The 25,707-nt window shown below is 43.1% G+C and overlaps 1 pseudogene; it reads left to right on the top strand.

Moving 5' to 3' along the window:
* The first annotated feature begins 20,242 nt into the window (after positions 1-20,242).
* On the top strand, positions 20,243-21,118 carry LOC102143923 (large ribosomal subunit protein uL18-like; annotated as a pseudogene).
* Positions 21,119-25,707: the final 4,589 nt, after the last annotated feature.

Here is a 25,707-nt window from a genome sequence, read left to right as displayed (position 1 = left end):
AAAAAAAAAAAAAAAAACCACTTTCTGAACGCAAGATACTGTGATTTTCCCCAAAACTCTATATTTTATGAGAGAAACTAAACATGAAAAGGTTTTCTGAGTCTGTTTGATAATTTTTTCCCCCCTCTACTTTAGTTTCACTTTGGTTTTACATCTTTCGCTATGATTTTTAGGTCTGGTTTTAAAATTTTGAACATGGGACTTGGCCCCTGCACAATCTTAATTCTCAATGATAGGGCCTGCTTGCCAAAATCATTCCATCTGGTGACCCAAGAACAGGCAGGAAGTTGTAAGAAGGTACACTGTAAAACTCAAAGACAAAATCTGGGCTATTAAAGTCTGGTGGCAAGAAGAGCTCTAGGTCTTTGCCCGTCAGGAGTGGAAAGCTGGGTGAAGAAGACAATTGTGTCTGTGCTGTGAGGACAGTGTTCATGATATTCCTAATTAAGATAATAAAGCAGAACCTATCAAGGCTTTACCAGAGTTAATTAGCTGCTGTTTCATTACCTTCTAAGGTTTCCTATGGAAAGTCTCGCAAGAGTTGTTTTATGAGCAAGTTATCACTGTTTATGGATTTCAGTGATTTAGATCAGATTCATGACCCACAACTGCGTTTACCATTATGAGCAGTATAGACTTTATTTTTCCAGATTTTGTGCACTGCATATCAATTTTTCTTTCCTTTGAGTAGTGCTTAAGAATGATGTTTTGAGAGTTATTTTATGTGATATTTTACAACTGAAATGAAAATGACAGGAGATTTTGAGATGCGCAAACTGATCTTTGTCCTCCTTTGAAATCCTGGGAACTCGGAGTTCCTTTTGAGTGCTAAGTGCCATGGCTTATGTACTGAATGTTATAGGAGAATAGAAGAGAAGTTCCTCAAGCCAGAGGTAGGGCTCATGGAAGACTTCCCAGAGGGGTGATAAAAGCCAAAGATGAAGAGTCGGTTAGGCAAGAATGGCAAACTAGACAGGAAACTCAATGTCTCTGTTTTGCCTAGCACTAATTCCTCAGGCTTGGCAGAGAGAACCTGTTTCAGTAGAGTGGATAGTCCATAAGTATTTGTTGCATGATTGAGGGAAGGGCTAACGGTGTGCTATTCCTCTAAAGTAATATGCTTGCATCAGACCCTCTGGAGACATGATACCTTCATCCAAATCAAACATTTTGGGCAGCAGCAGACTTTGGGAGGCAGAGCTAAGAGCAGATGGTGCCTCAAGTTAATGTCCCCTATGTGGCTGCCTTATCTATATTTAACACCTGTGTTATGTCTTTGGGAAAACTGGAAGAAAAAACCAAGGAGGTAAGTGCTTGTCAAGGTTGCTAAGCTTCCTCTGAAGCTTAGCTGAGAGGAAATTGGGCTCTCATTCAGGCTCACTACAAGTGCATCGTGCTCTCTGGGGGTGGCAGTAATCTTGGGAGGACACCAGATAACCACTGACCTAAACTAAGGCTCACCTTCAACTACTAGCCAGAGAAAAGCTGCAGAAAAGAGGTTGGGAAAAGCCAAGCATTTGCTGGTTATCATCCCCTGGTAATGTTCTCTAAGGCCAGTGGGATTTTCTTTGAGCCTCTGTGTTAGTGAAATGATAGGAGGAACTAATATATCCACACTGCTCTAAAGAGAAAACTGTGCTAATTTACTACTTTCTCCTGGTCAAAATATACCAGAAGCAGTTAACATTGTCCTGAAAGCAGTAGGAAGAAATACCTTATTTTAATTTCCCTAACTTTGACTCTAGCCTTTCTTGCAGTAAGTAACTTAGCAGGGGACAACAATGTTTTAGTTTTGATTTTTTTATTGAGTAGTATTCCAGCCAGATTCTTTCTTCCATTGTCCTTTACTTTTAACTACCCTAAACAATATATCAATATGCACAAAAATTATCAGTAGAGTTTGCACCAGTAGCTCTGTCATTGGAGGTAATTTGATGACTGCTTTAAAGCTCTTTCCTGAGCTAGAGAGCCTTCTGTGCTCTGCATTCTGCCACCTTCAAAACAGGCCTGAGTACCAAGAGGGTGATGGGGTGACAGTAGCCTGCATATACAGTTAAGGCATGTATTAGTCCGTCTTCATACTGCTATGAAGAAATACCCAAGACTGGGTAATTTATTAAGAAAAGACATTTAATGGACTCACAGTTCCACGTGGCTGGGGAGGCCTCACAATCTTGGCGGAAGGTGATGGAGGAGCAAAGGCACATCTTACATGGTGGCAGGCAAGCGAGCATGTGCAGGAGAACTACCCTTTATAAAACCATCAGATCTCATGAGACTTCTTCACTATCATGAGAACAGAAGGAGAAAAACCCAACACTATGATTCAATTACCTCCCACTGAGTCCCTCCCACGACATGTGGGGATTATGGCAGCTGCAATTCAAGCTGAGATTTGGGTGGGGACACAGCCAAACCATATCATTCCACCCCTGGCACCTCCCAAATCTCATGTTCTCACATTTCAAAACCAATTAAGCCTTCCCCAAAGTCTCCCAAAGTCCTAACTCATTTCAGCATTAACTCAAAGGTTCATAGTACAAAGTCTCATCTGAGATAAGGCAAATCCATTCCACTATAAGCCTGTAAAATCAAAAGCAAATTAGTTATTTCCTATATACAATGAGGGTACAGGCATTGGATAAATATTCCCATTCCAAATGGGAGAAATTGGCCAAAATGAAGGGGCTACAGACCCCATGCCAGTCCAAAACCCAGCAGGGCAGTCAAATCTTGAAGCTCTGAAATGATCTCCTTTGACTCCATGTCTCATATCCAGGTCACACAGATGAAAGAGGTGGATTCCTGTGGTCTTGGACAGCTCTGCTGCTGTGGCTTTGCAGGGTACAGCCCCCCACCTAGCTGCTTTCATGGGCTGGCCATTGAGTGTCTCTGGCTTTTCCAGGCACACAGAGCAAGCTGTTGATGGATCTACCATTCTGGGGTCTGGAGGATGGTGGCCCTCTTCTCATAGCTCCACTAGGCAGTGCCCCATGGGGACTCTGTGTGGGGGCTTGCACCCCACATTTCCCTTCAGCACTGCCCTAGCAGAGGTTCTCCAAGAGGGCTTTGCCCCTACAGCACACCTCTGCCTAGACATCCAGGCATTTCCATACACCCTCTAAAATCTAGGTAGAGGTTCTCAAACCTCAGTTCTTGGCTTCTGTGCACCTGCAACACCATGTGGAAACAGCAAGGCTTGGGGCTTGCACCCGCTGAAGCAATGTCCCAAGCTGTACGTTGGCCCCTTTTAGCCACAGCTAAGATATAAGACCAAATCCTGAGACTGCACAAAGAAGCAAGCCCTTGGCCTCGCCCACAAAATCATTTTTTTCTCCTAGGCCCCTGGGCTTGTGACGGGAGGGGCTGCTGACATGCCCTAGAGACATTTTCCCCATTGTCTTGGTGATTAACAGTTGGCTCCTCATTACTTATCAAAATTTCTGCATCAGGCTTAAATTTCTCCTCAGAAAATGGTCTTTTCTTTGCTATTGCATCATCAGGCTGCACATTTTCCAAACTTTTATGCTCTGTTTCCCTTTTAAACATAAGTTCCAATTCCAAACCAAACTGATTGCTTTTAAGAGCACCCAAGTCACCTCTTGAATGCTTTGCTGCTTAGAAATTTCTTCTGCCAGATACCCTAAATCATCTCTCTCAAGTTCAAAGTTTAATGGATCTCTAGGGCAGGGGCAATATGCTGCCAGTCTCTTTGCTAAATTAAGATAGCAAGAATTACCTTTGCTCCAGTTCCCAATAAGTTCCTCAACTCCATCTGAGACCACTTCAGCCTGGACTTTATTGTCCATATCACTATCAGCATTTTGGTCAAAACCATTCAACAAGTCTCTAGGAAGCTTCAAACTTTCCCACACATTCCTGTCTTCCGAGCTCTCCAAGTCTCTAGGAAGTTCTAAACTTTCCTACATTTTCCTGTCTTCTGAGCCCTCCAATCTGTTCCAACCTCTGGCTGTTACCCAGTTCCAAAGTTGCTTCCACATTTTGGGGTATCTTTATAGCAGTGCCCCACTACCTGGTACCAATTTACTGTATTAGTCTGTTCTCATGCTATAAGACTGGGTAATTTATAGAGAAAAAGACGTTTAATGGACTCAGTCCCACGTGGCTGGGGAGGCCTCACAATCACTGAAAAAGGCAAAGAGGAGCCAAGGCATGTCTTACATGGTGGCAGGCAAGAGAGCATGTGCAGCGGAACTGCTCTTTATAAAACCAACAGATCTCATAAGACTTACTCACTTTCACAAGAATAGCATGGGAAAAACCCCCCAACATGATTCAATTACCTTCCATGGGGTCACTCCCATGACACATGGGGATTATAGCTACAATTCAAGCTGAGATTTGGGTGGGGACACAGCCAAACCATATCAAGGAGGAAGGCAATGAGGTTTCTTGTCACAGTCTCAAAGTGGAAGAGGATTGTATAACCAGAAAATGTCAACATGCCCTTTTCCTCCTTGGGCAAAAAAGCCTTAAAAATAATTTTGGTGAAGGGCTGCCCTTGCAAAACTTTTGCATGAATTAGAGAAAGGCATTGCTCTGGGCAGCTGCAGGCCCCTGCAGGACTTGCAGCTTGGCAAAGGGATCTTGGGCTGGATTTAGTCATTACTTGTAACAGGTTGTCCAGGAACAACCTGAATAACTGAGTAATGGCCCTGATCTGTGTGTCCCTTAAAGAATGCCTGTATTATTCCTGAAAATGGTAGTTATGAACAGGTATTGTTGGCAGGGTTGCTGTTGACACTGTGCTGTTTTTTCTCTTGCTCCTTTTCTCTCTGTTACTCTTTCTTTTCTCCCCTAGTACCTTTGAATGGGATCCCCAGAGTCAGCACATGTCTCTTAGACTTCAGACCCTTCCTTTCTTCTAGTCATTCATTAAAAATTACTCACTCTATGTTCCATCCCTCCAAGACCCTACCATGGGACATAAATTAATTTGATTAATAAATTGGGGCTAAGTTGCTAATGATTAATAATATGTTAATAGTATATTACTCCTTCAGAGAGCACTGAGATGAATATTTATAGATTAGACCATAGCATTTACATTTTAAGAGACCGAGGTCTTAACCCAAAATGAGATGAATGCAGTGAATTTCATGTTCTGTGGCATGACCAATAGAATCATGTTTTAGGGCTGAGTTTTCTTACATTTCTCAGAAACACTATTTAGGTAGGTGGTCTACTTATGGAAAAAGTGAATTCAGTTGATAACCCAAAGTGGCATTCAAAAGTATTGGGCAAATTGAAGAGGCATATTTACAAACATTTCAAACTTTCATTTAAAAAAATACTAATGGCACTATTCTAACATTTTGTAAATTGCCGCTCTTATTTGCTTTCCTGGCTGAACACTTTTCCCCTTCTTTCTTTTCAATGGCCTATGAATTTACTATACTTATCTAAATTTAGTATTGTGTTAAGTGTAGTGAATTTATTTGCACCCTTGTCCAGGAACTACCAGAAAGTCCTGGAGTAAATTGGCTGCCATCATAGCGTGGTTCAGAAGCTCATATAATGTCTTCAGGTCCTTGGGTCCCTTTCCTTCTTTTCCTTGCCCTTTAATCTTCAGTGACCCTCTACTTTCACCCTCTACATTAAAAAAACAAACAAACAAACAAACAAAAAACTCTTTTGGAATAATTTCAAACTTATAGAGAAGCTACAAAATAGTAAAGAAAGTTTCTGGATACCCTGCACCCAGCCTCCTCTCACATTAAAGTCATGCATGACAATAAAACAGTGACCAAAACTAAGACCTTAACACTGGTACAATACAATAAAACCAGATATTAAATTTCACCAGTTTTTCCATTAAAGTCTGTTCCAGCATCTAGTCAAGGGTCTCATGTCACTGTTAGTTGTCATGCTTCCTTAGTGGCCTCCATTTTATGACATTTCCTCAATCTTTGCCACCTTTCATGACCTTGACACTTCTAAAGAGCAGTGGCCAGTTATTTTGTAGAATGTCCTGTCTACTCTTTTCTTATGATTAGCCTGAGGTTATGCATTTGTGTTAAGAATATCTTAGGAATTATTATAGGCTTCTGAGGCCATCAAATTAGTTGTACATGATGTCAACATATCATATTATGGAGAATGTTAACCTTAAGTGATGTCTGCTGGGTTTCTCCAATGGAAAGCTATCATACCCTTTGTCATTACTAAATACCTTGAATTAGATACTTTGAGACTATGCAACTATCTTATTTCTCCTCAAAATTTTCCCCACTAATTTTAGAGACCATTGGTGTACCTTGCCTGCAAAATTTCTTACTATACTTTTCTAATAGTAATTTTCTATTTCCCTCGTTTCTTCTGCATTTATTAGTTGGATTTTTTCTGTAAGAAGAGCTGTGTCTTTTCTGTTGATTTGTTCAGTTATTTGTTGAAAAAATAAAATGTATTGATATCATAAATGTTTGTTTTATTCAAGTATTATAATCCAATACTTATTTTGTTGCTCAAATGGTTCCAGGTTTTGCTTTGGGGAACTCTTTTATGCTGTCTGATACGCCTTCATCATTTTTTTGAGCTCTTGCCTACTTTCCAGCACCAAGAGATATTACAGGCTCATTTTATATTTTCTCTACCCCAGCCATGGATTCATTCACTTCTCCAAGGAGTCCCAGTTCTTTTTATTGGAGAATGGTATTTAGAACCCAAGATCTGACTGGTAGGTGTGCTCATCATTACTGGGATGTCATTGCATCTATGCCTGCTTAGCAGATATGGCTAGCAAATATATGTATTTTCCCATGCATACATGCACACATACATATATCTGTATTTATTTCTGTATTATCTATCTGGGTATATACTGGGGAGAAAAACCATGAGTTCATACTGGTACCTCCAATTCTAATCCCCAAATCTCAAGGTTCATTCTAGACTTCCCCCCTTTCCTGATTTTAATTTCTTTCTTTGATAGTGAGAAACCTGGCTTTCTTAATCTACAATATATTTACCTATTTACTCAACCCTAGTACAAATATATAAAGCAGTTTTCCAATTGTTAACCTATGCGCCTATGAGGAACTCCTCTATCTTGATTCTGCTTTGTCCTGTGAAAGCTTGTCTCTCATCAGGTTCTATCCATGTGCTGGCCTAGCATCTCCACGCTTACATTCTCCCCACCTTAAAGAAAGAATGCTTCCTTTCTCTTTCCCAGAAGTTTCAGAAAAAGCCCTAAGGTGGGTTCTTATTGGACTGACTGGGTTCTATGCTTATCTCTAATATATTGACTGTGACCAGAGGAATGGAATAACCTGACTGGTTGGACCTGAGACACACACCCAGCTCTGAGCCTCAGAGGTGGTGATTGGCCCACCCAACCCATGGAGAAGAGTGTAGGTGAGGAGTGGTTATCTAAAGAAAATAAGAATCCTTTTATCAGAAGAAAGGAAAAAATTCTGTGCAGTGTAAACCCACACAGATCCACTGCATCCTCAAATGAGACAGTGGCACGGCAATGCCAATTGAGGGGGTAGCAATATTGTGGGGACATCAGGAGTGGAGAGTTGGAAAAATGTAGGTAACACTGCATAGATGCAACTCCCACAAAACAGCAGTTTAAAAAGATGCATGGGCAAGGAACGTTGGCTCACGCCTGTAATCCCAGCACTTTGGGAGGCTGAGGCGGGTGGATCACGAGGTCAGGAGTTCGAGACCAGCCTGGACAATATGGCGAAACCCTGTCTCTACTTAAAAAAATTACAAAAATTAGCTGGGCGTGGTGGCATGCACCTGTAGTCCCAGCTACTCAGGAGGCTGAGGCAGGAGAATCGCTTGAACCTGGGAGGCAGAGGTTACAGTAAGCAGAGATCACGCCACTGCACTCCAGCCTGGGCGACAGAGTGAGACTCCGTCTCAAAAAACAAAAAAAAACAAAAAAAAAACCAAAAAAAACCAAAAAGTACGTTCAGTTGATATGAAAAGGAATCTTGCTCCAATTTAACAAGAATGACTGCCAGGTTTGTTAAAAGGAAATAGGTGGTTGAATAACTTGATAACTTGAATGCTTTTCATCCAGATTTATGTTAAAACTCTATGACATGTCTTCTAGACTGTTTAGTTCCAACAGGTCACTTTGCCTGAGATTTGGGCAACTGCCACCTTGTGGCCAAGACTGCCCCATGGATTAGGAGGGGGCAGCTTGGGCTTCTGGTGTTGTTGCCAGGAGATGTCCAAGATCACTTTTCTATTGCTAATAAAATAACTACAGCTTGAAGCTTCTATGCAGCGGAACAACTTAGAAATCCAATCTGTTTTTTTCAAGATTTGAAAGCCATAGAAAACTTTTAAGTAAGATATAGTAGAGGGTTTTGTTTTGTTTTTATATGTAGAGTTAATAAATGCTATTTAGTCTTGGACTATCAACTTATTCTAAACCTTTCCTTCAGGCTAAACTTGTGGGATTTTACTTGCTCTGGTCTCCAGTCCTAAAAAGAAACCAGCTGTATCCTGCAGTTGGCCACCTGTCCTGAATTGGAGAGCGTTAGTTCCAAGGACAAGCCTAGGGTCTCTGTCAGCCTCATTCTAGGCAGGAGGAATGTTTCCTTGGTGTGTCTGGTAACCTTGCTGCTGACGTTTGCTCCCTCTTTTACTGCCATTTGTGTAGTTAATACTTCATTTACATAGAAAGGAATTTCTCTAATTAAATGTTACATTTCATTAATCTAGAATTCTGCTAAAAATCGTGTTTTAACAAGACTTTGTGACTACCAGCCTCTTTTAAAAATGGTCTGTACCTTTAAAGGGGCTAGGCCCTTTTTTTCTTCTGAGATGTTAGAATGTATCTATAATAGATGACAACAGTTTTTATGCAGCTACCCAGTGGTTTAATCACAATGCAAAAACAACACTGCTAATCTGAACAATCTACATGGATGACAACTCATTGAAATAACTATCAATTAACAACATAATTGTCAGTTATAAGTTGCCAACATTAAAATAAGCAATTGTTACTTCTATGAGGCTTTTGTGCTTTTTTCTCCTCCTCCGCAGGGTGTGGATATAGGGTAGGGGCCTGGTGTGAAAAGTTTAAACTGATGACCAAGTTACTTGTTGTTTTAATCATTAGATCCTCTTCCTTATAGGTTACTCTGAAGTGAAAATAGTGGTACTAGTCATAAAATTCCACTCCAGGCTTGGCAGGTCAACCTGGCCTTGGTTTTGAAATCTCTGTAGCATCAAATGTGATGCCAGGTCCTATTCCCTTTAATCAGGGCCTGCTGTAGACAGAGCATGACATGTGAGTTCTCTCCTATTCTGTTCGATCAAGATTGTGTCAAAGAAAACCCAGCCATTGTATGAAGGCAGAGTCCACTTTTGCTAGAGCAGCTGAAAAGAATTTAACCCAGTATCGTCAGGATAATGGCCTCAATGTCTACATGATTTCAGCTGAGAGTCCCCTCACCCCAAGCCTCTGTGGGTGAGTGAGCAAAATGTGCCACAGAAAAAGAGTCAGGACTTGGTGGAGGAGGGGCATTGTGAAAGTCAAAATTGCCACAGCCACATTTTGTGTTTCTATCGCTCTCACTTGGTAGAAGACAGGTGGCCAAGTGGACCCAGGTTCCTGGTCATGCAGGAACACCTTCAGGTAGGTGAACACCTCAAGGTAGGACTCCAGCTTGTGCTTGGGCACAAACACTTCATGGTGCGAAATTATGCACCAGAGCCAACACCTGGAGCTAGCTGAAATAGGAATTATGACTGAACTACAACCGGCCCTTGTGCATTAGGCCAATCGATCTGCATCATCACATGGTACTTCTCCATCTGAAGACAGTTTGACTTGGAACTTGCAACAAATAGCCATCTCCCACTTTGGGGGGGGGCATGGTGATGGAATGGAGAAAAAAACAGGCTTTTGAACTAGATTCCTGGAATCAGAATAGTGGTGCTATGAGTTACTGTCAGTGCATGGCCAGGCTCCTTTCTTGGGTCTTTAATTTCTTACCTCTAAAATGATGACAATAAATCCATCTTGCAGTGATGTTTAGAGTATGAAGTCAGCTGACACAGGTTAAGTGCCTCGCGCGTTGTTAGTGCTTACAAGTGACTGGTCATGATTAATTCAGAGAGACAGCAACAAAGACTCTTTTTTTTTTTTTTTTTTTTTTTTTGAGATGGAGTCTTGCTCTGTCACCCAGGCTGGAGTGCAATGGCACAATCTCGGCTCACTGCAACCTCTGCCTCCTGGGTTCAAGTGATTCTCGTGCCTCAGTCTCCCAAGTAGCTGGGATTACAGTCATGTGTTACCATGCCTAGCAAATTTTTGTATTTTTAGTAGAGACGGGGTTTCATCATGTTGCCCAGGCTAGTCTCAAACTCCTGGGCCCAAGCAATCCACCTGCCTCCACCTCCCAAAGTGCTGGAATTACAGGCGTGAGCACCAAGCCCAGCCCAAAGACACTTTTATTGGCCTAAAAATATTTAAGTTAATGAAGTAGCTTTGCTTCTTTGATCATAATGAAAGGAAATTTAAGTTAAAAATTGTTAAAATTGTCATCAATATTTTCATTTTAAAACTTAAGATTCAGTGGACTGTTATTGCTACTATGCATAATAACTTTATTAATCATTCACTCCTGAATCAAGCTTTTCTGTGCAACCGAGTAGGTGCTATTTATAAGTGAACAAGTTTTGCAAATAGTCTGTGACATGCACAGGTGACATTTAATAATAGTATAGCAAATATCCTTTGTGTTCTTCCCATGTTTCTATCATTTGACCATACATAGCATAGTCAGCATTCCAAAGAAGTCAAGAACTCTCTGTTATCCTAATATCATGCCTGGAGAAGATATGACTCTGCTTTTTATGCTCATCAGCTTAGGGTGGGGGGCACTTTTTAGGTGCCAAAGAACAAGGTTTCCAGTTACTGAATGTTTTGCATGTTTTTCTTTTCTAAATGCTTCTCCTAAGGCAGCCTACTGTTGTGCTTGTCGTGTCACTTGGGTGCCTCTAGACATCTGTACACTTCTCCAGCTGCGTGGGAGACACACTTCACCTTGTGGCTCTTCCTTTCAAAGGCTGCATGTGCTGCATGGAAGAACAGTTGACTTTGCTGATAGGGAACGTCTCATTGCACCCCTTTTCCACACCATCTGTCTGACCTGGACCCATTCCAAACACTACGGCTTTGCTGGCAGAATGGTCTTCCTGCTACAGAAGTTTTGTAATCTGCTAATTGACAGGGTAAGGAAAATTTATATTTGGGTTACAGCTGAAAAGTTGGATGTTTCTTTGATGGGGCTTTAAATGCTGACATATGCTGCCTTGGTTTTTGATTTTAGGCATCCCCGTCTGAGCACAATCACATGCTCTCCCCCGTGTTCTCTGCCTCATTGAGAATATGGCAGCCTTTGGAGAAGAACACCAATATGATCTACTAGGGAATTATCATCTACTTAGTTTACTCATTAAGCAATGATTTTATTATTATTATCTCTTTGTAGTATGAGACAGATGGCAAAGAAGGAGTTTGCTTTATTGAACAAGATGCAGTATTGGGCATGGCAGATCTCCCTGAATGGTTAACATCTTCTACAGTCACTCAGTCTAATAAGCATCTTTGCTTTTGTACAGGGTCTGATTCTACACTCAGCTGCTAATTTAAGTGCAAAGCTGTTAATTTTTTTTTTTCCCCAGGGACAGCGTCTCACTATGTTGCCCCAGGCTGGAGCACAGTGGGGCTATTCACAGGTGTGATCACAGCATACTACAGCCTCTAACTCCTGGGCTCAAATGATTCTCTGCCTCAGCCTCCCGAGTAGTCAATTCTTTTTTTCTACAGGTGTGCTGAGGACAGAAAAATCCTAAAGATGGAAGTATCGTTAAAATCATGCTGATCCAGTTGACGTTTGTGGTTGCGCTCATCTTATAATTGTGCTTTAAAACTCAATGTAAGCAACCCCCACTGAAGTGAGTACAGTCACGCTTACTGATCCATACCTGAGTCCTTCAAGCGGCGTCCTCTGTGCATGAAAGCTACATGCACAAACTGAAGGCAGTGCATGAGTGTGGTATGACATCTTATCTCTGGAATCCTGGGGCCCCTCTCTCAGTTGCAGCCCCTTCAACCTGCCCTTGAACAATGATCGGCAGAAAGATGAGAATGAAAGAGAAGAAAGAGAATTTCTTCCATACCTTTCAAAACTTCAAAGAAGTTGTCTCCAATCTGGTTCTGATGATTCATGTCTCAACGCAAAGCACATATAAATATCTGAAATCTGCACACTGATCGGAAATAGTTTTTGGGAAGTTGGATTTAATCCCATGAGCCAAATGATCACTACCAACAGTGATCAGGGAAAACCAAAGTCCACAGCAAATTTTAATTTGGCAAATGCATAAAATGTTCAAAAGAGCAGAGGTCTCATTTACATTCCTCCCTCTTATATGGGATTTTCTTCTATATTAGTAATTAAAGGGTGCAGGCTATCGAGCGCAACTATATCACATAATAGCCATCGGGGGCACACTAACAACTTCCTTGAAGTAACGCACACTAGGGTGTTTATGGTTCAGTGTCACATAGACTCTCTTTGATCTAAATTAGGATTCATTGGCAAACTCACAATAGGCTCCACATGTACCCCTCTCAACCTCTTTCTTTTAATCATGGAAATTAAAGATGGAAAATACCCATTAAGTCACTTAGTCCATTTCTCTGTTAGGGCGAAATTGTTGCCTGTGATACATGGGTAGTGCTTGGTCCAGCTTAAATGTAAATGTCTTAGGCAGTGTGCAGCCTCCTGATTTTATCGTTTTCTTCTTTCCCTTCAGAGGGGAAGAAATATAAAACAGAGGCAGAGATTTCCTCCCTTCCTTATGGGTTGGAGGTAATGGTCGTGGGATGGGCAAATGTACTCAGATGCTGTCAGCTTTCTGGAAACCACACCACTTGCTATGGCAATTCCATCACTCATGAAGCACACAGATCATTCAATCCCCGTCTCCAACACGTTTTACTCTTCAGCTCAATGGAACGATTCCGATTCCTGAACTATTCCTATAAACTTGAGTGAGCAGGTATTCCAGATTTGGTGAGGGAGAACGTGGCCCAGGAAAGGAGAACCTGTCTCTTTTAGGCTCCCTCTTTGATTAGCTCGAAACAGCACAGCCCTCCCAATTGGAGTGTGAAGTCATGGGTGCAGTGTGAGCTCACGATTGGGCCACTGCCTATCTTATTCTGGGGAGTGGCCAGTGGAGGTATTTTTATCCTTTAAACATTTGGCACCTGAAAGATGCGAAACGTGTGTCATTGCACAGTGAATTCCCTCCCTGACTCATGTTCCGCAACGGAAGGAAGATTGTCACTCAGCATCTGCCCACATCTCTAGCTGTTGAAGTGAGGTCTATGGGAAAGTTGCAAAAACCCAGTGACCAACTCTCCAGTGAGGTCTCTAGGGGACACATAGCAGTGGCTGAGATGAGACTTCAAAAGGGAAATCATGAGCCATTATTAGGTTTGCATTGGGTTTGTTTTAGAGATTTTCTTTTAATCTGTTAAAATCACTAGTGAAATTGTACGGCCTTAGGAAAATTGAATAAGTGAACATTTCCAATTCTGATGCAGATGTGCTAGAGTGTGATTGTTCACATTATCAGACGGAAGTCTTAACCTCCAAAATTCACTGTGGGTTTCACTCAGTGGACTTCCCTCTTGCATCTGAAGGAGGATCAGGTTTGCAAAACCCAACGTACTTATCAAGAAGGCTTCTGATTGTCTAAAGCAATGGCAGGGTTCTATCAGACAGAAAAAGTGCTTTCAGTCATGTCCAAACACCATGGATAATACTAACTGTACATTCACAGAGAGATAATGTTCAGGGCCTCTATCATGTGTAATATATTCCCAATATATTTCTTATTTTAAATATTCCATCGGTGGTAATATATAATGAATCTTTGAATGGATGCACACATACAAAATCAGAATCAGTTCTAACTTGATGGTCTAGCGTCAGAATCTACTGAATGCAATTCTGATGTGGGATCCTATCTTTTGCTAATGAAAATGTCAAGTTTTAAGGCAGATGTGGCAGAGACTGCTTGTTGTTCTCCCAGTAACCATTCTCCCTGATTTTTAGTGCCTGCATTTCCCACTCACCAGTATGGCTGGATAACTGCTGGCCAATGAGATGAAGGGGGAAGCAGCGTGGGGCATTCTTGGATGGTGTCCTTACAGAGCACCATCATATCCCCTGCTCCCCTTCCCTGCCACCGGCCATGGTGGTTGGAGATCTAGCTGCCACCTTAAATCCCAGGGATGAGGATCACATCCTAGGAACACCTGGAAGGTGCCTGCACCCCACATAATTTCATGGAGTGTCCAGACTAACCCTAGAGACCTTTGCTCTGGACATTTTTGTACATGTATGAATAAAACCTAGTATGTTAAAGTCACTGTTTTCTAAGGGTTTTCATCACCCAAATCTAACCCTAATCCTAATTTTGTCACTGGTCCTAACCCTTATTTTGTTTTTTGTACTTTTTTTTTTTTTTTTTTGAGATGGGGTGTCACTCTGTTGCCCAGGCTGGAGAACAGTGGCACGATCTCAGCTCACTGCAATCTCCATCTCCTGGGCTCAAGCCATCCTCCCACCTCAGCCTCCTGAGTAGCTGGGACTACAGGTGCATGACACCATGCCTGGCTAATTTTTGTAATTTTTGTAGAGGTGGGAGTCTCCCTATATTGCCCAGGCTGGTCTCAAACTCCTGAGCTCAAGCTGTGTGCCTGCCTGGGCCTCTCAAAGTGCTGGGGTTACAAGTGGGAGCCACTGCACCTGGCCTTAATCTTTATTTTGATACATACTTAACATCTTCTTAAAGTCTAGGTATTTCAGTTTCAGTTGATAATCAATGCTGGTTGATAATCATGTTACATTTATTCCTCAGTTGATAATCATGTTGCAGTGGATAATCACGTTTCATTTATTCCTCTGAACATGACCTTGAAGGGTTTGCAGATAAAGGTGCATGGAAGAACCCCAAACTTACAGATTCCCAAATATGTGATTAGGCAAAATAACAAGATGGACATTGAGAGTGGGAGGCCTCATTCAGTTTCTTGCATCCATTCTGTTTGCAACATGTAGAAATATGTACTTCCATTCCATAAATGGTTTAATGAGAACCCAGGCAAAAATAATGGTTATTATAAATAAAACTCAAGAGTGAGGGCCCAAAGTCAGGACGAGTTAGGACCAGGAAAATGTAGAAATGGATGGAGGGACAGATAGTGAGTTCCAAAGTGGTGTGTATCCACAGACTCAACTGTGGTATGGGAAAACATATGCTCATACTAGAATGTTTAGGTATGTTTAGCCAGAGTCACTCTTCATTCCAAAAGGAGAGGCATGAAGATTTAGTCATATTTAACATGGTGACTGGCGTATGCTTCACTCTACCAGCCCACAACACCAAGGGAAGACACAGGGCCCTGAGGAATGCGGGCAGGAGCTCCACACCACAGGGAGGCTGGCAGGGCCACCTCCCTGCTTTGGCTGCTCTCGGCAGGCTGTGGCATCCTGCAGTACACTCATGCTTGTCATCTCACTCATGGCCAAAGCAAAAATCTTTACTATGGTCTGTGAGGCCCAGCGGGATCTGGCCTTGCGTGAAGTCTCTGAGCTCCTCTCTGACTCCTCTCGTCATTTCTCTCCAGCCACTTGGGGCTCCTTGTTCCTCCCACAAACCAGGCACACTCCTGCCCCAGGGCTTTGCCACTGGCTGTTGACTCTGCCTATAACGCTCTTCCCCTAGACAACTGTCTAGCTGGTTCCCTCACTTCCTTTGGGTCTTCATTTAATGTCACCTGTGTCCGGTTCCATGGGTTTGTGGCTTATACTCTTCATGTTTATGTGAATCCTCAGAGAAGGAGGATAGCAAGCTGAAACTTACTTCCGCACAGAAACTACTTCTTTCACTTCACATGCTAGCATTATATTCAAGCAAATAAGAAAATAGCAAAGCTGGTGCTTCTCCTACTACTCAGACAAGTTCTTTGTTAGCCTCATTGGAAGTAAATGTTATGAGAGTCCAATCTAACTGGGTGTGAAAGAAGAAATTAAAACAATTTGAAATTATTAGAAGACTTTTTTTTTTTTTTTGAGACTGTTTCACTCTTGTTGCCCAGGCTGGAGTGCAGTGGTGTGATCTCGGCTCGCTGCAACCCCCGCCTCCTGGATTCAAGGGATTCTCTTGCCTCAACCTCCCAAGTAGCTGGGACTACAGGCACCTGGCACCACGCCTGGCTAATTTTTGTAGTTTTGGTAGAGGTGGGGTTTTGCCATGTTGGCCAGGCTGGTCTCGATCTCCTGACCTCAGGTGATCCGCCCACCTTAGCCTCCCAGTGTGCTGGGATTACAGGCGTGAGCCACCATGCCCGGCCCCTAGAAGACCCTTTGAAATATGGATTTATATCCTCAGTCATTGACAATGAGCCCTGGCCTCTGTGTATATTATGCTTTAAAATATCAGGTAATAATAGACGTACATGTATTTTATTTGTGTATTTATTTAGAGACAAGTTCTCACTCTGCAGTGGCACAATCATAGCTCATTGCAGCCTCAACCTCTCGGCCTCAAGTGATCCTCCCTCCTCAGCCTCTCAAGTAGCTGAGACTACAGGCATGTGCCACCATGCCTGGCTAATTTTTAATTTTTTTGTAGATATGGGGTCTTGTTATGTTACTCAGGCTGGTGTCAAACTCCTGGATGCAAGTGATCCGCCTGCTTCAGCCTCCCAAAGTGCCATCATTACAGGCATGAGCTACCATGCCTGGCCATGTATATGATTTATAAATAAATAAATAAATAAATACACATCTAGTAGGGAGTTGTCCTTAAATTTTTCCCTATGGGGATGGTGAGATTAAAGAGTGGTTTTGAGATTAATGGTATAGGCGATCAAGACCTATGCTATATTTGAATTTTGATTTGACTGTGAGCTTCCTAAAAGCTTTAAAAAATGAGAGAGAGAGAGAGAGAGAGAGAGAGAGTGAGAGTGGCAGGGCGCGTTGGCTCATGCCTATAATCCCAGCACTTTAGGAGGCTGAGGTGGGCAGATCATGAGGTCAGGAGTTCGAGACCAGCCTGGCCGATATGGTGAAACCCCATCTCTACTAAAAATACAAAAATTAGCTGGGCGTGGTGGTGCACGCCTGTAGTCCCAGCTACTCGGGAGGCTGAGGCAGAAGAATCGCTTGAACCCAGAAGGCAGAGTTTGCAGTGAGCCGAGATCACGCCACTTCTCTCCAGCCTGGGCGACAGAGCGAGACTCCGTTTCAGGAAAAAAAAAAAAAAAAAAAAAAAGAAAGAGAAATGAACAGTTAGGACATAACTTTCATGCTCAGGAGTGACAGACTGTTTCCTCAAGGGAAGTAAAGCTTGTCTCAGCTTTCAAAAAAAAAGAAGAAGAAATTTTTTAATGGGGTCTTTCCTGTGGGGACCTGGGTGATACAGTGGACAATATCCTCAACATTTTTCCCACGGCAGATGCTGTGAGTTTCATTTGACTGCTTCTCAAAGGACTTTCCAGCATTCTGTAATTGTTGGCTGTTATTACTGTACATGCTGTGTCAGTGATTGGGGTCTATGTAGTGCTAGGTTCATTTCACAACCAAACAGTTTAGTTTTCACTTTACCCTGTAACTATCAACTGGTGGTTGAACGCTTGGCTGATCATTCTTCGCCCTTTGCCTGGCATAGGCATTGGCTTGGGTGCTTCCCCTTTCTTGTGCTCTGATTTCCTTAAATCTGTGCAAAATGCTTGTCATGGTATTGCTTGACAATATATATATCAGTCCATATTTTTCTTTATGAATGTTTATTCCACAGTTTGATCTACATCATTGAAGCAGCAGCCTTGTGATTTGTTTTCACTGTATTCTCCTGAGACTCCCAGCCGGGCCCCAATCTCGTGGGCCTCTTCACTGAATGAGATTTTCTCTAAAGTTGCCTAAGCTGAGGCTTTCCTGCCTAACAGACTGAAAACTTGCAACACTGAAGCGAAGAGCTGCTCCTGTTGGTTATATTTTGGGGCATTTCTTCCAGCTCAGATGGGAAATTTGAGATACATTTGTGTAATGTTTTAGGAATTTATCCCCTGCTCTCCCTACCACAGTACCCATCAGGTTCTTCCTATTCAACAATTATATGCACTGGCTTTCGAAAAGAGCCCCCAGGATGGGCCCTCTGGTGGAGGGGAGGGGAGACCCATCTTCAGGGATGCAGTTAGACATGCTTGTGCTTGTGGCCCAGTTGAGACATCTGGGACCTCATGAAGAATGAGGCTTAAGGAAGATGCCAAAGGGCTTTTAAAAGATATGAATCTCTGAAACCACAAAAAAACCTTATGCTCTGTATCTGCACCGGGTGAAACCAGGGCTCACCTTTCGCTGACACTCACCGATGTAGCTGCATTGGTTGTCTGGATGTGGAAATCCATCCATGTGCGCCAGTACGTGGCCACTGCCCCAGGCCCGCTTCCTGTGCGCTTTCCCTCACCCCAGCTGCTCTGGATGCCACAGGAAGCCTCCATTCCTTCCCCACGATCCAGAACCTCACCCCGGGATTAAAGTAGATGGTAAGGCTGACTTTTGCACGGCCTCACTATACTGTGGGCCTGGCCCAGCGGCCTCATGTGTCTCCCCTCTCAGAGTCTCTTTCCTGCTTGCCCCCTACATCCTTGATTCCTCCGGGGCATTCACTGTCTCTACTGGAGAGTGCTTTTGCCACTCACAGAAATGACCTGGGGCAAGTCCTGTGGCCTCAGATCATCCATTGCCAAATGGAGTTGCTGTGTGAAGTTAAAGAAGAAAATGACTGAGGCCCTGGGCTTAGCATATGGGAACCTCGCAGGAAGGTGAGCTCCCTCCTTTTCCTTCTCCTCTTCCTTCCCCTTCCCCCACTCTCTTTCTCACTATCACCTTCACCATCATCCTGCACCCTGGGACCCAGTCCTGCTCTCAGCCACTGTTTGCCAAGCCCCGTTAGGGCGGGAGATGTGAATTAAAGGGCTGGTAGTGCTCAAGTGTGTTCAGGAAGCGTTGAGAGGGGCAGGTGAAAACTTTTATCCTTCCTGCTTCAACCTATCCACTTCTTGAGTCTTGGGGCACGTTCAGGAGAATGAGGGCGTGTTCCAAATTCCCCAGTGACTTCCGGGAAACCTTTCTAGTCTTTTTATCCTGTAAAAGATAGCTTCCTACACGCCCTCCCTTGCTTCTAAACACTTCTTTTGAAGCACAGTAGTGAATAAATGAAGGAAGCTCCCTGCTGGGCCTCCTCTAAGATCTCCTACCCCCTTGCTTGTCTGTGTCGTAATTGTTATCTTTTCTGGCAAGTCTGATTTCAGGGGCTTTTTAGGTGCTCTGACAGTGGTTCCCAAACTGGTCTGCACATTGGAACCACCTGGCTAGCTTAAGCAGTTGCAGATGCCTGGTTCCCACGCTCAGAGGTTCTGATTTGGTGGGTGTGGGGTGCTGTCTGGGCAGCGGGAGATTTAAAAGCTCCCCAGGTGACTCTAAATGTGTGGCTGAGTCTAAAACCATGGTCACAGCAACCTAATGCCATGGGGGCACCAGGACACTGGAGAGATTCTTGCTGAGTCTTTTGGTACGGGTGGGCTGTGGACTAATGAATGAATGGTTTAAGCTAATAAATTGTTATTTACTGCCTGTTTATCATTTCCTGAAGGCAGTGGTTCTCAAACTTTAAAGCATATGAGAATTCCCTGAAAGACTGTGTAAACCCAGGTTACTGAGTCCCACACCCAGATTTTCTGGTTTATCAGGTTTGAGGTGGTTGATTTGTAACCAGTTTCCTGGAAATGTTGCTGCGGGCCCAAGGACCACACTTTGAGAACCACCACCTTAAAGCGGAGTTTCTCTACCCTCCCTGGGCACTTGTTAATAAGCCAAGATTCTTGGGTCCCACTCTAACCTGCTGAATTGGCGTCTCCAGGGAAGGTGCCTGGACTGTCTGGTCACCAGGCATCTTTTGGTTCTTATTGTCAGGGGGCCTGGAACCAATACCTTAAAACAACACCAAGTGAGGAACCAGACACACAAGCCTAGGTTAGAATAACAAATGTTCACATTTAGAATTGACAGTGGTTTAGATGGTAATTAAAAGGACAAAAAGATCCCCCCAACACCCCCAGTGATATTGGGCCTGCAGGTCTGTGTCGAGCTTCAGACATAGGTCTCTGTTCCTCAGGATGGCATTTCGTACAGTTGTCAGGAATAGGCCTACTTTAAACAATACCAAGTGACATTTAGAAGATGAGGGGGTAAAACTGATTACTATGCTTGGAAACGCTTGGTGATACAGGATAAAAATAAGTACAACATGTCCAAATCCAGGATGATAGTTCATGTAACTCCTAACAGAGGTATCATTTGTCAGATTGCTTATGCCCGTGTGCAAGGGCATGTGACTGTCTGTGCAGTTTATGCACATAAAGTACCAAAATATGGTGTGAAGGCTGGCCTGACAGATTATGCTTCAGCACGTCGTAGTGGCCTGCAGGCTTCTCAACACGTTTGGCATGGACGCCATCTAGGAAGGCCAAGAGGAGGTGACCAGAGATGAATATGATGCGGAGAGCATTGATGGTCAGCCTGATGCCTTCACCTACTATTTGGATGCAGGCCTTGCCAGAACCACCACTGACAATAAAGTTTTTGGGGCCCTGGAAGCTGTGGATGGAGGCTTGTCTATCCCACAAAGTACCAAATGATTCCCTGGATATGATTCTGAAAGCAAGGAATTTAATGCACAAGTGCATTAGAAGCACATCACAGGTCAGAATGTTGCAGATTATATGCATCACCTAATAGAAGATGAAGATGCTTACAGGAAACGGTTCTCACAATACGTAAAGAACTGCGTAACTCCAGACTTGGTGGAGGAGAGATATAAGAAAGCTCATGCTGCTGAAGGAGAGAATTCAGTCTACAAGAAGCCCAAGAAAGAAGCTGAAAAGAAGAGGTGGGACCTGTCTCCCAAACTGTCCCCTGCCCAGAAGAATGATCAGGTAGCTCAAAAGCAGGCAGGCTTCCTTAGAGCTCAGGAGCTCTGAGGTCTGCTGAGTGCTAAACTTAACGATTTTCTATGAAGATTTTGCAGATAAGACAATAAATGTATTGACCAAGCAGAGAAAAACAAAAGGCTAAAGTGAATATATTAGTAGAGCGATGCTGAGAGTGTTCTTTCCTTATATTGTAGGACTTCCCCTTCTTTTCATCCCACACTCAAGCCCTAGACATTACTATTGGGTCTTCCAGTGGATGGCATGAAATGAGTTAGGCAAAGCAACACATCTCTTGCTGAATATTGATCAGTATTGTAGACCTTTAACAAAATATAATATAATTGATCTCAATTTATTTTTGAACCCTGTTCAGCAAATGGTTTGGAGGCTGGGGAAGAATTTATATTTGAAAGCTAAAGACACATACCTCAATATTTTCTGGTTTAAAGCAGTTAGATCAGGCACTTATTGGTCAATGTTCAATCTTTGGGAGTTTCTCCCTCTTCCACCTTCTTCTAGTGAAGCTGGTTTCTGGAACAGGGAATGCTTAGGTGTCCAGTGTGCCAAGGGAGAGGGGATAGCTGGTCCCTAATTCTGAGGGTCATCTGCCAGTGGTCTTAATGGCCCAGGCCACATTGCTGTGATTATTCCAGCAGTCCTCAGGCCTGCAGGTGATTTTTCTCCTGGGTTGGAAAGTCTTTTGCTAGGCTGACAATAGTTCTGTTTCTTAGACCTTCAAATAGATGGTTTCTAAGCCCTGCAGGAAATGTTCTTCTGATGGGGAGGTGGGAACCTGTATACACATTGGTAGATGTCCATGAATTTTCTTGGGCTTGGGAATTTAGATGACTTTCGCTGTATTACAGAACCTGCTTTTTAGTGATTGACCAGGGACAGAATGCAAGTCACTTGCTTCCCGGAGCAGGATTTGGTATGCTGGCTCATCTCCTTTCTCTGTCCCCACCCTATGCTTGGCCGTAACTTCATGCCATCTCTACATGGTTCCCTGTTTCTTTCTACCTCCATACGCTGATCTTAGCTTCTCCAGATCCAAGAGACAATTTGTTATAGGAAGAACTGACAGAGTTGAGCCAAAATCTGCTGTCTTTAGACTCAGGTCTGACATACAACTCAATTCCTAAAGACTAGAAACGCCAACCCATGTAGAAAGCATTCTGTTCATGTCTGCATTTGTGCATGTATTTGTGGAGCCTCTGCTGTGCGCTGGCATTGTGCTAGGCTTTGTGTTGGGTGCTGCTGACCACAGAAAGGTCCCAGACATAGGAATGCAAAAATAAAATTGCAAAACCAGGCAGCCTTTAATTAAGATCAAAGTACCGATGATCTAAGTAAGTGTTAGATAAGAATGTGACCATGCACTGGAATAGTAAGAGGAGACTTCTTTGAAACAGTAGGTCTGGGTCAAGCCAAAGCTCAAGGAGGGGAATGAAGCTGACAAAGTGGTGAGACAACTGGATAAGACTCTACCCCCCACACTGATGAAGCATTGGCCATTGCCCTCAGTAGCCCATGAGTGCCCAGGGAAATGAAAGGCTGGGGCAGGTGAATTCTAGTGAGTTGACAGATGTCATGGTCAGTTACAAACTGGAGGAGAAGATGATGTGGGGAATACCAAAGAAAGTGATGTGAAACAAGAGGGGAGTGGAGTTTGATTCTGTGCCACCATTGAGATACTACATTTCATGTTATTTTATCAAGAACAGATGTTGGTGTGTCAAATTGATTCAAATGCAGAAAGGCCAAAATGTAGACGCACTAAATTTGCAAAGCTTTGGGGAAACTGGAAATTTTATAATCTGCTGATTTTAATACTCCATCAGTGTAGTATTCTTACCTAAGAAATGCAGAAAATGAAGTCTATTTTTCCTTTCATAAAACTTAAGGATGAGATGTATGAGGGAAGACAACATAGGGAATATTTGTGTAGAACTAGTAGTAAATTCAAGTTATCTGACTGCATAGCCAGGTATGCTCATTGGACTGACTCCAAAAAGTTATCAAGGGAATATGAGCAAATGCAGCTTTTGCTCCTCAGAGTTCATCAAAATCCATATCTTTTACAATTCTTTTTATGTTGGCCCTAAAATGCTACTTGACTGAAATAATCTTCCCCTCGATAGCAAAGAATGTCTTATAAGCTACAGATTAATTGGTCAACTTGACATTCCATGTTCCCAATAGCTAATGCTAGTGCCCCTTTTCCTAGAACACGGATCTTGTGGATGATTTATGGGTGGGAGTGACTTAAGGCTCAATTACCCTCCATTTAACAACTCCTGTAGTGCCTCTTACTCGGAATTGTATTGCATTTCCCATTCCGTTCCCTGTGCTTCAAATAATTTTCCTCTCTATTTTAACGTGCTGACTTCTTCCTTGACTTTAAGATTCACCTTGGAAGAAAAATGAACATTTATTGATGCTTCATGTACCAACGCAGCCCAAGGCTTTGACGTTGGTTATCTATGTAAAATGATCAACAGCTCGTTGAAGAAGGTATTATTTTTGTCACCACTCACTCACTTTTTCATTTTACAATGGAGAAACCAAGGCTCAGAGGAGTGAAGGAACTTGCCTATTGCCACATATTGGGGTAGATGTAAACTGAAGTGACTGTAGGGCTCAATGATCTCCCCTCATCTGAGCAAGGCTCTCAATACCCGGGAGTGGACATAGGCACCTGACTCTTGTCAGTCCAACCGAGTCATTTCTCAGGGGATTTGCAACTGGAATTGCAGAAAAAGGGTTAATCCTACTCTGATGGTTAAGCTGGGGAATGAAGACTGGCTCCCAGTTTCACTACATAGGCAAAGCCAGTCTGGTGGAAATAAAGCTAAATCACAGAGAAATGCAGAGAAGAGAGAGAGAGCGCGAGCACATGAACATGCGAGCATGATGCGCGCTGGGGTTTGCGAGTCTCTGATCCCGTCTCTGATGTCCGGTGGCACCTCCTCCTTCCAGGTGGGTGTGAACCTTCTAATACGTTTCCCGTTTTGCTCAAGCAACTAGCTTGGGTTGAGTTTCTGTCTTTTACAATCGAGTGTCCTAATTTTGCTGGTGAGCAGGACAGAGTTTCCAGATCACATGTTTTTTTCTGTCTGCCATATGACGTGCATTGAGTTTATCATCATCAGGACTTTCCTGGATTAGTTCCATTGACAACTTGTAATCAGTTCATTTGGTCACTTCGACCCCATGACCTTCTTACATCTGGGGGAACAAGGAAGAAGGCAAGAGTTTGCCAATATAAAACTGTATTCCATGCTAGGGCCACAACAAATGCTGTGTTCCATTCAGAATGTGAATTACCTGAGAGCAGAGACAGGACTTTTGAATTATTATATGTAATTATGGAACACTCTAATTACAAGCACATTTAATAATGTGACTTTGAAGACTGAAACTAAATGAAGTCTTGTAAGAAAATCTGGAATTATACTGTCTTAGAGTTAACAAAAAGGCATGTAAATAAACTCTCCAAGCTCATAAAGTATGCACAGGGCTACATTTGGTTGAGAGAGGGAAAAGCAGAAAGTGTTTGGAAAGAAGGTTAACAACAGCAATATGGTAGGGGAGGACAAGTGAAAGCCCAGTGGTCCTCTGACTGTTTGCACATGCAACACTGCTCTGGTTCCTTAGGACTTGGGAAATAGACTATACAAGGAAGAGGTTCCTCGCTTGAAGGAACTTTTGTCTGTTTTAAATATTAGGTCAGCTGAGAAGTGTGGACTCAAAAGACAGGCTCAGTATTTGGAAGGGGGCACTAGAGACTTCAATAGGCTGGACCATCTCAGTCACTCCCTTAACCTCCCTTGGTGCTGGACCCCTCCCTGCTAATATGAAGATAGTCATAGACGTTCCCTTCTGGCTTTACAAAACAACTGACCTATGAGGATGAATGGAAAGGGAAGGATTCCAATTCTGTCGGAATCCCTGTAGATATCTCAGATAACATGCATCTTCTGGAAAAGGCAGAGGACACTTGATTAACTTTGTTGCTGCTCTGCTCAGTTGTGGCTGATGGAGGAGACGCAGCATTGGGAGCTAGAGGCCGTTCGACTCAACCATTTTCTACCACTGAGTTGTCTTCGTCAGCTGCTTGTAATTAAAAAGACAAAAACAATTCTTTTCTTCCATCCCCACAAAAACTCCCCACCCCTGGCCTTTTAAAAGGAGTAAAATCAAATCTAAAAATAACAGGAGGGGGCAGGCTTAAACTAACAAGGAAATTCTGGAAAATCAGAAGTGGAGCATGGAAGCAGTTTAGCTGAAAGCATCTGTGCAGAAATTGCCTGAGTTGGAACAGACGAGACAATCTGTGAGATCGTCCTTTGTAACCTCAGGACTGGATTTCAGATTTCAGCTTCTGGATCCCAGTGGAAAGCGGCTGATTCCTTCTACCAGAGGGGGAAGAGAAAAATGCAGAAACATGAGTCTTTACTTAGGAACAGAGGGAGAAGGTGGCATCTCTGATAGGTAGGGAGGCAAGTCTTTGTGTGCTTTTCAGAAAAGCTGGCGGTGAACTGAATTCAGTGAGGGGCTGGAAAGGAGCCAGGGGGCCGGCTGAGGGCAAGAGAACTTCCTGCGGGAGCTGGTGTCTGGGCCTGGGCTTCCTGGGA

This window comes from Macaca fascicularis, chromosome 12, assembly GCF_037993035.2.
Source record: "Macaca fascicularis isolate 582-1 chromosome 12, T2T-MFA8v1.1".
Classification (NCBI taxonomy): Eukaryota; Metazoa; Chordata; class Mammalia; order Primates; family Cercopithecidae; genus Macaca; species Macaca fascicularis.
This window is presented reverse-complemented; position numbering and strand designations above follow the sequence as displayed.